The sequence below is a fragment of the Aythya fuligula genome, chromosome 1, assembly GCF_009819795.1.
Source record: "Aythya fuligula isolate bAytFul2 chromosome 1, bAytFul2.pri, whole genome shotgun sequence".
NCBI classification, from domain to species: domain Eukaryota; kingdom Metazoa; phylum Chordata; class Aves; order Anseriformes; family Anatidae; genus Aythya; species Aythya fuligula.
In genome coordinates this window covers 156,495,615-156,507,284 of record NC_045559.1, presented here as the reverse complement: position 1 = coordinate 156,507,284, position 11,670 = coordinate 156,495,615, and positions in this window count along the sequence as shown.

Genomic DNA, 11,670 nt, shown 5'->3' with positions numbered 1-11,670 from the left:
CTTCTGCAAGGCCTTTGACATGGTCCCACATGACATCTTGATCTCCAGATTAGAGAGATATGGACTCAATGGGTGGGCCATTCAGTAGATAAGGAGTAGGCTTAAAGGTTGCACCAAGAGAGTGGTGGTCAATGGTTCTATGGCCAGGTGGATGCTGGTGACGAGAGGTGTCCCTCAGGGGTCTGTCCAAGGAATTGATAGTGTTTGATATAGACATAGACAATGAGACCAAGTGCACCCTCAGCAAGTTTACAGATGACTCCAAGCTGAGTGGTGTGGTTGATACCAAAGAAAGAAGGGAAGCCATCCAAAAGGAGATGGACAGTCTTGAGAGGTGGTCCCATGTGAACCTAATGAGGTTCAACAAGTCTAAGTGGAAGGTACTGCACCTGGGTTGGTGCAATCCTAGACATGAGGACAGACTGGGAGAACACATTGAGAGCAGGCCTGCAGGGAAGGACTTGGGGGTTCTGATGGACAAAAAGCTTGACATGAGTTGGCAGTTTGCGCTTGCAGCCCAGAAGGCCAATTTCATGCTGGGCTGCATCAAAAGAGGAATGGCCATCAGGTTGAGGGACGTGAATGTCTCCTTCTATTCTGCCCTTGTGAGGCCCCACTTGAAGTAGTGTGTCCAGGTCTGGGTCACCCAGCACAAGATGTTGATGTGTTAGACCAGGTCCAGAGGGGATGCCACAAAGATGATCAGAGGGCTAGAGCGCCTCTCCTATGAAGAAAAGCTGAGAGAGAGCTAGGGATGGTCAGTCTGGAGAAGGGAAGGGTCTGGGGATACCTCATTGCGACCTTTCAGTACTTAAAGGGTGTTTATAAAAAAGATGTAGAACAACATTTTACTCAATCATATAATGACAGGACAAGGGGGAATGTGTTTAAAACTAAAAAAAGGGGAGATATAGGTTAGAAGTTAGGAGGAAATTCTTCACTCAGAGAGTGGCGAGGCACTGGAACAGGTTGTCCAGAGAAGTTGTGGATGTCCTATCCCAGGAGGTGTTCAAGACCAGGTGGGACGAGATGCTGGGCAACCTATCTAGTGCGTAGCATCCTTTCCCATGGGATGGGGGCTTGGAACTAGATGATCTTTAATGCTCCTTCTGTCCCTTTCCATTCTATGATTCTATGAATTAAACAAACAAACAAACAAACAAAGCACAACAAAACAAAACTGTTAAGGATTAAATCATCTGATGTTTTACCAGATATGACCACATTGTATAGTGAGACATCTTCTTTCCAAACACATAAACTAGAATGAGATTTTTCACTTGTATGCAATCTGGATGTCTACGTAGGCAATACTTTTATTTTATTTTATTTTATTTTATTTTATTTTATTTTATTTTATTTTATTTTATTTTATTTTATTTTATTTTATTTCATTTCATTTCATTTTATTTCATTTCATTTCATTTATTTTAATTAATAATGTCTAGCGTAACTGAGCTAATAGTGTTTAAGCTAATATTGTCCTCTGGGAACAGGAAATCCAAGCTCCAAACTTTCCAGATTTTCCTCAAACTCTGTGTGTAGAAAAGGACTTGAAGGATACGTTTATAATAGCAGGAGACATTTCACTCAACCTTTCCGCCACAAGACACTATATGAGCTAGAGTTTAATATTCATGAAAATGGAAACTTTTCTATATCTTCATGTTAAACTAATCTTTCTTGAGTTCTATTACAAAGTCTGTATAGGCTGGGAATATCCTGCTTGGTTAGATATAATTACCACTCTCCAGGCTGGTGAAGAAAACAGAATCTCATTTTAGAAAGGTCTGCTTTATTCATGAATCGTTTCTTAAGACAGAAGGGTGTCTTAACATAGGCATGTTTTATGCATATATAGTTTATGTGTACATAAGTAGAGAATATACATATATATATTTGTTTATATGTAGTAAAATTCTGTTTTCATAGATACCTTGATGTATTTTCCAAGGCTGTATTCTGTGTGAGCTATATACACCTAGGTTTGCCTAGCTTTGAGTTATATTATTTCATATTTGAATTAGTGTAACTTTATCAATCTGCAATAATTACCAGTTAATTTTCACAATTAATATAATTATAATTTTCACAAAATTTTCCTTTAAGTTAGCAGTCAGCTGCAATGTCAGTTATGAAAAACATAATGTACATAGCATGCTATGATTATAAGGCTGTAGCTTGTTGTAGTGTTGATGAAAGTGCTGAATTTGCAGCTCGGTGTTTCTGGGAGAATAATTAATTAATTGTCAGATAATGGATGATTTAATATGAAAAATAAATAATTTATTATTTTTTTCCATGGCTAAATATATTACTTAAGAATAGCAAGTCCATACAGCACTGATTTATTTATTTATTTATTATAGGAAATGTCTTCTAAATTACGTGATTTTGTTATCTGCAGTTTCAGGTTATCTATGCTTCTATAAAATTAAACATAGTCATCTTTTTGTTTTAGTGAGAATACAACCAGTAAATATACTTCTTTTGTCTTTGTTGACAAAAGCATGTATAGTCTACGAATCAAATAAAAAATATAATACAAATACAATTATACCAGTATATTTTCTGACATTTCTTTAATTATTATTTTCCTGGAATGGATAGGTAGCTGGGCAGAGGCCATTGGGATGAGGTTCCACATGGCTAAGTGCTTGGTCCTGCACTTTGGTCGCAACAACCCAATGCAGGAAATGGATTTGGGGATGCTGATTTATGCTCACCTGAACATATACTGGCAGTGTTCCCAGGTGGCCAAGAAAGCCAAAGGCATCCTGACTTGTATCAGGAATAATGTAACCAGAAGGACAAGGGAGGTGATCGTCCTCCTGTACTCTGCTCTGGTGAGGCTGTACCTCTTGTACTGTGTTCAGTTTTGGGTCCCTCACTACAAGAAGGACATGGAGGACCTGGAATGTGTCCAGAGAAGGGCTACAAAGCAGGTGAAGGTTCTGGAACACAAGTCCTATGAGGAGTGGCTGGGGTTGTTTAGTCTGGAGAAGAGAAGGCTCAGGGGAGACCTTACTGCTCTGTAAAATTTCCTGAAAGGAAGTTGTTGGGAGCTGACAGTCAGCCTCTTCTCACAGATAACTAGTGATAGGACTAGAGGAAATGGCCTCAAGTTATGTCAGAGAAGGTTCACGTTGGAAATTAGGAGAAATTTATTCTCAGAAAGACTAGTTAGGCATTGGAACGGGTTTCCCAGGGAGTTGGTGGAGTCACCATCCCTGGGGGTGTTCAAGTAAATCACAGAATCACAGAATCACAGAATTTCTAGGTTGGAAGAGACCTCAAGATCATCGAGTCCAGTCTCTGACCTAACGCTAGCAGTCCCCACTAAACCATATCCCTAAGCTCTACATCTAAATGTCTTTAAAAGACTTCCAGGGATGGTGACTCCACAACTTCCCTGGGCAGCCTGTTCCAATGCCTAACAACCCTTTCAGTAAAGAAGTTCTTCCTAACATCTAACCTAAAACAACCCTGGCTCAACTTAAGCCCATTCCCCCTCGTCCTGTCACCAGGCACGTGGGAGAACAGACCAACCCCCACCTCGCTACAGCCTCCCTTGAGGTACCTATAGAGAGCGATAAGGTCGCCCCTGAGCCTCCTCTTCTCCAGGCTGAACAAGCCCAGCTCCCTCAGCTGCTCCTTGTAGGACTTGTTCTCCAGGCCCCTCACCAGCTTCGTCGCCCTTCTCTGGACCCGCAGAGAACCCGTAAAGGTTGGACATGGTGCTTAGGGACATGGTTTAGTTGGTGATACTGGTGGTAGGGTGACGGTTGGACCAGATGATCCTGAAGATCTTTTCCAACCTTAATGATTTTATGATTCTATGTTTATTGCAACTTTTCAGTACAATGGATGTAGAACATCTTTTTGCTCAATCAGAGAATGACAGGACAAGGGGGGATGGGTCTAAACTAAAAGAGGAGAGATTTAGGTTAGAAGTGAAGAGGAAATTATTCACTCAAAGAGTGCTGAGGCACTGGAACAGGCTGTCCAGAGAAGCTGTGGATGCCCCATCCCTGGAGGTGTTCAAGACCAGGTTGGATGAGTCTCTGGGCATCCTGCTTTCATGGGTGGCATCCCTTCCCATGGCAGGTGGGGTTGGAACTAGATGACCTTTAATGTGCCTTCCAGCCTGAACCTTTCTATAATTCCCTGATTCTACTTTCTTTAGGGTATTGTGATTTTGCTTTTCTATTTTTCATAGCATTTCCTACAGCTTAAAAGACAGTCCATTCCCCAGGTTATTTTCAGCCTGAATTAATGTGCTACTGAATATCTAGCATCAGTCAAATATAGTGAACAAAAAGACTTTTATTCAACCTGACCAGAATCTTATTTTTAAAGGATGAGATGAAGTGTGATTTACATAGGTAAATAGTTTTTAATTAACTTTGGTTATGCTGATGATTTATTTTTTGCTGCAATCAGAGATGGAATGTATTAGTTACTAGAGCTGGTAAAAGGAGTTATTTAGTAAGAAGCAGCAGCTGTGAAATGAAACCAAAAAAAAAAAAAAAAAAGGCATTATGCTAATTCAATTAATTAAAAACAGAATGCAAGTACACATCTTTAACCATGACCAAATTATATTGAATGTTCTTTAAGTCTTATATATCCAGCAAAATCAGCTACCGCGAAGAAAATGTTAATATACAGATATGTAGAAGCTGTGTATAGATATATAGATATATGGATGCTATCAAATAAATGTTTTCACCTATATATATTAGAAAAAGTAAGAGACCCTAACATACACAATCAAACTTAAGACACTATTTAAGGAAAAAATAAAAAATAAATAAATAAATAAATAAATAAAAAAAAGAACAGCTACAAAAATATTTAAAAAAAAGAACAACCACAAAACAAAACAAACAGAAGTGCATCATAATGATAAATAATGGTAAATAAAACCTTTGTAGATTGCATGTTGCGTGGTGAAATTTGAAAGCATTTTCAGAAAACTCTTCTATGATGTCACTAATATTAGGAATGTAGAAACTGATATTGCTTAATCTTCATGTATATAAAAGCTATGATTACTTTTCTGTCATAATAAAATTGTCTGTGAGTTGCAAAAATATCCAGTTGCAAAATTATTTCAACTAACTTCAGCTAATAAAAACAAACTAATTTTAAATTTAGTTCACAAGTTCACAAGAAAATAATCTAAATATGGGGGATTTTTTTTTTTAAAAGCAATTATTTTCATTGTAATAACATATATAGAGAGTAATTACTCAGTTTTCTGAGTAACCACAGAATCACAGAACTGAAGGGGCTGGAAGGGACCTCGAAAGATCATTGGGTCCAACCCCACTGCCAAAGTAGGTTCCTTAGAGCAGGTTGCCCAGGTAGGCATCCAGACAGGCCTTAAATACCTCCAGAGAAGGAGACTCCACAACCTCCCTGGGCAGCCTGTTCCAGTGCTTTGTCACCCTCACCATGAAGAAGTTCTTTCGCATGTTGGTGCAGAACTTCCTGTGCTCTATCTTGTGGCCATTACTCCTGGTCCCTGCAAACCACTGAACAGAGGTTGGCCAAATCCCTCTGTCCCCAGATCCCTCTGTCCCCCACACCTCAGGTATTTATACATATTGATGAGATCCCCTCTCAGTCTTCTTTTCTCCAGGCTGAACAGACCCAGGTCTCTCAGCCTTTCCTCATAGGGCAGATGCTCCAAGCCCCATATCATCTTTGTTGCCCTCCGCTGGACTCTTTCCAGGAGATCCCTGTCTTTTTTGTACTGGGGAGCCCAGAACTGGACACAGTACTCCAGGTGAGGCTTGACCAGGGCAGAGTAGAGGGGGAGGATCACCTCCCTTGACCTGCTGGCCATGGTTCTTTTAATGCATGCCAGCATCCCACTGGCCTTCTTGACCACAAGGGCACACTGCTGGCTCATGGTCAACCTGTCATCCACCAGGACCCCCAGGTTCTCCTCCTCAGAGGTCCTCTCTAGCAGGTCATCCCCCAGCCTGTACTGATACATGTGGTTGTTCCTTCCCAGGTGCAGGACTCTACACTCACTCGTATTAAGCCTCATTTGGTTTCTTCCTGCCCATCTCTGCAGCCTGTCCAGGTCTTGCCGAATGGCAGCACAGCCTTTTGGTGTGTCAGCCACTCCTCCCAGCTTTGTGTCATCAGCATACTTGCTGAGGGCAGACACTATTCCCTCATCTAGGTCGTCAATGAAGATGTTGAACAAGACTGGACCCAGCACTGACCCCTGGGCAACACTGCTAGTCACAGGGCTCCAGCTGGACTGCACCACTTATCACCACCCTCAGAGCTCAACCAGTCAGCCAGTTCTCAACCCACCTTGCTGTCCACTCCTCTATCCCACACTTTCTCAGCTTTGCTAGCAGGATGTCATGGGAGACAGTATTGAAAGCATTGCTAAAGTTAAGGTAGGTGACATCCACTGCTCTCCCCTCATCCACCCAGCTGGTGATGCAATCATAGAAGGCAATGAAGTTGGTCAAGCACAACTTCCCCTTGGTGAATCCATGCTGACTACTCCTCATAACCTTATTCTCTTCCAATTGCTTGGAGACGGCATCCAGAACAAGCTGTTCCAACACCTTTCCAGGGACAGAGGTGAGACTGACTGGCTTGTAGTTTCCCAGATCCTCCTTCCTGCCCTTCTTGAAGACCGGAGTGACATTGGCTATCCTCCAATCTTCAGGCACCTCTCATGTTCTCCAAGACCTTTCAAAGATGATAGAGAGTGGCTTGGCAATCACCTCTGCCAACTCCCTTAGCACACGTGGATGCATCCCATCGGGACCCATGAATTTTTGTGCATTGAGCCCATTCAGATTCTCCCGAACCTCTCCCTTGTCAACAAGGGAGGAGATATCCACTTCCCAGACTCTTTCTCCTCCCTCCAGGGTTGAGGAGTCCCTGAAGCAAAGAATGAAGCAAAGAAAGCATTCAGTATCTCCATCTTCTCGGCATCTCTCATTACTAGGACACCCCTCTCATTCAGCAAGGGACCCACATTATCCCTAGTCTTCCTTTTACTGTTAACATACTTAAAAAATAAACAAACAAACAAACAAACAAAAACCCTTCTTATTATCTTTTATCTCTTTTGCAAGACTCATGTCTAGGTGGGCTTTAGCCTTCCTTATTGTGTCCCTGCAGGCCCTGACAACCCTTCTATACTCTTCCCAAGAGGACAGGCCCTTTTTCCATATTTCATAAATCTTCCTCTTCCTTTTGATCTTATCGATGAGCTCCTTGCTCATCCACACAGGTTTCCTGCCCCCCTTCCCCGATTTCCTACTCTTAGGGGTGCACTGATCCTGAGCTTGGAAGAAGCGCTGTCTAAATGTAGCCCAGCTCTCACATGCACCTTTTCCTTCTAGCAACCTAGCACATGAGATACTCGCAAGCTGGTCCCAGAAGAGGTCGAAGTTGGCTCTCCAAAAGTTTGCAAAAATTTTGCAAAAGGTTGCAATCCTGCTTTTAACCTTACTTCTTCCATCAAGTTCCATCTTGAACTCCACCATCTCATGGTCACTGCATCCCAAGCTGCCCCTTCACATCCCTGACAAGCCCAGTGGCTTGTCCTTACCCTCTTGGTAAGGACAAGGTCCAGAAGCACTCCCCGCCTCATCGGCTCCTCCACCACCTGCGTCAGAAAATTGTCATTTTAGGAACCGTTTGGACTGCACATGCCTGGCTGAGTCACCAAGCAACTGGAAACTTATTTTCAAAACTGAATGTCTGTCAAAAGAATGTATAATAATCATACTGCACGTTATAGCCCTTCTGTAGAAAAATTGATGGATAAAATACTAGATCTATTTACTGTGCTCCTACTGATCAGTCTATGACCATTCTACAAAACAAAAGCTGTCTTCAAGGAAATCTGATTCATTATTAACTTTGGGGTTGTCTTTCAACAAGGTCTCCAAAATGTCAAAATACCATATGAGCATTACCAACATCTTGGCACTTTGCTTAATCAAATTGATTAGTCAATATTAATGTGAATTTTATTGTGCACAAAATTGTTTATTTGAATTAGTAGCAAATATTAATAAAACTTGAATTATATCAGTAAGACATAGCTCAGAGAAGAAAGAATTGGTTCCTAGAATTATACAAAGGCCTATTTCTATACATCATTGAAATACTTAAGTAAATTTACTGTCAGAAGCACAAAAAATGAGTCAGGATTCTGAATTCCTTCAAAAAGCTCCATTAGCTATGGGTTTTTAACCTAGGAACTATAGATGAGGAAATAAAATTAGATTCCTTCTTCTCTAAATTGCATATTGATTTATTGCATCACACCCCAACAACAACAACAACAACAACCACCAACAACAACAACCTATTACAGAATTTACTGCAAGACCATAGAGGAAGAAATACACATATATTACTACTGAGAGAGGGACACAGCAAATTTTTTAAAGAGCAGTACTAACAGGTTCCAAATACTCCTTCTGTTCTCTGTTGATAAGACAAAACTCTTGTCACAAAGCTCTAGTAGTGCTTTTTCACCTTTTAATAAAGTGGAACAAATAAGCTTTCAGAATAGAGGAACAAAGCAACAAAGAGCTACAGAGACATTAGAAACAGCATTTGAAAATTAGATTTCATGCCCAGAAAAAAAAAAAAAAATAATAATATTTGGGATTGTTTTTCTTGAGAGATTTGTTTTGGTCCAATAAGGGAGGCAAGTAAGAATAAAACAAATATATATACATATATGTATTTAATTAATGCTATTATTTTTCCCAGGATGTCTAAGTAAACTACCAGGAAAAGTAATATTGGAGGATACGGTCTTTAAACTTCACTGTTTGAAATGAAGCTGAATAAAAGAAGTAGATAAGATAATCTCTATGATAACATTTGTAGCAATTGCTTGAAGATAATATCAGAGAAAAAGGCACAAATCCTATAAATCCTTATATAATAAGTGTGTCAGTCTCTGGAAGCCCATTAAGTGACTGAGCTACATTTTCAGAATACCTGTCTCTTCCCTGCTTTGTGATCCCATACTGCAGCTATACATGGGTAGCAGCAGATCTGTATACTTTACAAATATCACACCTGGCACACAGATGTCAGGTGGTGGTTAATTTTTGTTAGCCTTATGTAGCACTTGTACTACAGACATGGGGTACAGGAACACATCTGTCATGGGACTGAATTCCCATGACCAACACTGGTTCTGACAGATCAATATTTCAGTATTTTGAGAGGTCCAATCTACCTGTAGACATTTGTCTCCATGTGTATGAATATTCAAATGAATAATTGAAGACAAATAAAAAGGCAGTATAGAAGCTTACAGGAAGCAATCTTTTTTGTCTTTTCTAATGGAATTTTACTTTTGTGCATCCTATCTTATTCAGCTATTCCTCTCTTAGAGTGAAGCTAGGAGAAACTGAAATATGTCCTCAAAACATAATAGCCTTCCTTTTTTTTTTTTTCTTTTTTTTTTTTTTTTTTATTTTTTCCTAAGGTGGGTTTTAATTTGCTGTGATTCTATACTTTGCCTACGTACCTGATGGTTGTGAACACACATATTTATGTAAAACTCTGTATCTCTATTGCAGAATTGTTTCTTTGCATTCATAAAACCATGTGGCAATTTTAAGGCAAACGCTGTATATGTTGCTGAATGCAAATAGACCTGGCAAAAGAAAATTCTCTGCAATGAATATTTAGCATTGTGAGTAGTCTCTACTAAATAAACCTAAATTAGAGCAGTAAGGTTTTGTTTCTAAACACAATAAATTTCAAAACATCATTGCTGTCATCACTGTCTGGTTTACTTAGATATTATGCTAACCATTTTCACATTTTTATGCGTATGGTAATTTTTTTGAAAAGATACTATACTCTTCTATAACCTTTTGAATTGTCACATAAAATAAAATAAAATAAAATAAAATAAAATAAAATAAAATAAAATAAAATAAAATAAAATAAAATAAAATAAAATAAAATAAAATTCTTATGTAGTAGTTAATTTAAACTATAGTTTTTAGGGATTTATGGAAAATTTACATTTCTCCATCTTTATTGTTTCACAAAAACTCAATGAAATGTAAAGAACAGCCAGCCATGCTAAGAGGACTATCTTAAGCCAGTAAACAGTGTTGCATAACATTATCCTGGAGCTATATGAACTTCAAAATATATATGTTTGCATTTAGCTTCCTAAGACTTTTGCAAACATGTTTAAATTTCTTAAATGTAAAAACTTCTACTGTTGCCTGGAAATTAAATTGATTGTTTTATTTTAATTCTCATTTATTTATTTATTTGTTTATTTGTTTTCTGGCAGAAACTAGTGAGATAATGTGGAGACCTGTTTCTAGTTATGAGCTTCTAAGTGCAAGTGAGACATGAACATACTGGAGAAAGTTCAGTAAAGGGCCATGAAGATGATGAAGGGACTGGAGCACCTCTCCCATCAGGAAAGTCTGAGGGAGCTGCTGTTCAGTCTGGAACAGAGATGGCTCAAGGATGATGTTATCAATGTATATTACATTTAAATATTCCTTATATGTACTGAGATTTACTATATATACATTCTTCTATAATGTGTATAGAAGAACTACCACCACAGTTTTTCTTGCCCATGCTTGTAAAGCACATACTTATGTATGTATACTAGGTTTCTTTCTGGGCTTAAGATTTCTGTTAAGTCTAACAGCTGTGCTCTGATATGTTGGCAACTGGCCTTTCTTGCTTAATTTCTTGATATTTTGCTTTCAGCCTCTTGCTTTCACTCAAGAAGTTTTTTTTTTGTTTGTTTGTTTGTTTTTTTTTTGTCTTGAATTAGACTATCTTTGAAGACTCTCCAGAGTTAAAATTTATTTTTATTTATGCATTTTTCCCCCTCATGATTTTTGCACAAAATGGTTCAGGGTATTGACTTGTTATTGACTCATACTGTACAAAAGGTTAACATCTGTTCAAGAAACCAGAAGACAGGACTGAGCTTCTAAAATTACTCATAGTCCTGGTCCCCAGTCCTGGTCCCCAGTCCTGGTCCATTTTGGCATCCCAATCAAGCTGCTCCAACTCTTTTCCAGGGACAGACGTGAGACTGACTGACCTGTAGTTTCCCAGATCCTTCTTCCTGCCCTTCTTGAAGATCTGAATGGCACTGGCTTTCCTCCTGTCTTCAGGCACCTCACCCGTTCTCCGGGACATTTCCAAGATTATAGGTTCAGCGATCGCATCTGACAGCTCCCTTAGCACACATGAATCTAGTAGATTTGTAGTAGAACCCCACCACCATGTCTCCCATACCGGCCCACCCCTTAATTCTTACTCAGCTCTCCACCTGTCCATCACCCTCCCCCAGCTGGAGCTGGCTACACTCTAATTGCTCCCTCACATAAAGGGCAACCCCAGCCCCTTGCTTCCCCAGCCTGTCTCTTCTAAAGAGAACATAGCCTTCCATGACTGTGTTCCACTAATGTGAGGTGTTCCACCACATCTCAGTGATTGCAACGAGATCGTGGCCCCACGACCGAACACAGATCTTGAGCTCATCCTGTTTATTTCCCATGCTCCGTGCACTGGTGTAAAGGCACTTTAGGGAAGCAGCAGGTACAGTTACCCCGGGAGCATGCAAGAAGAAGGTACTGGATGGGGGATTGGGAATGCTAC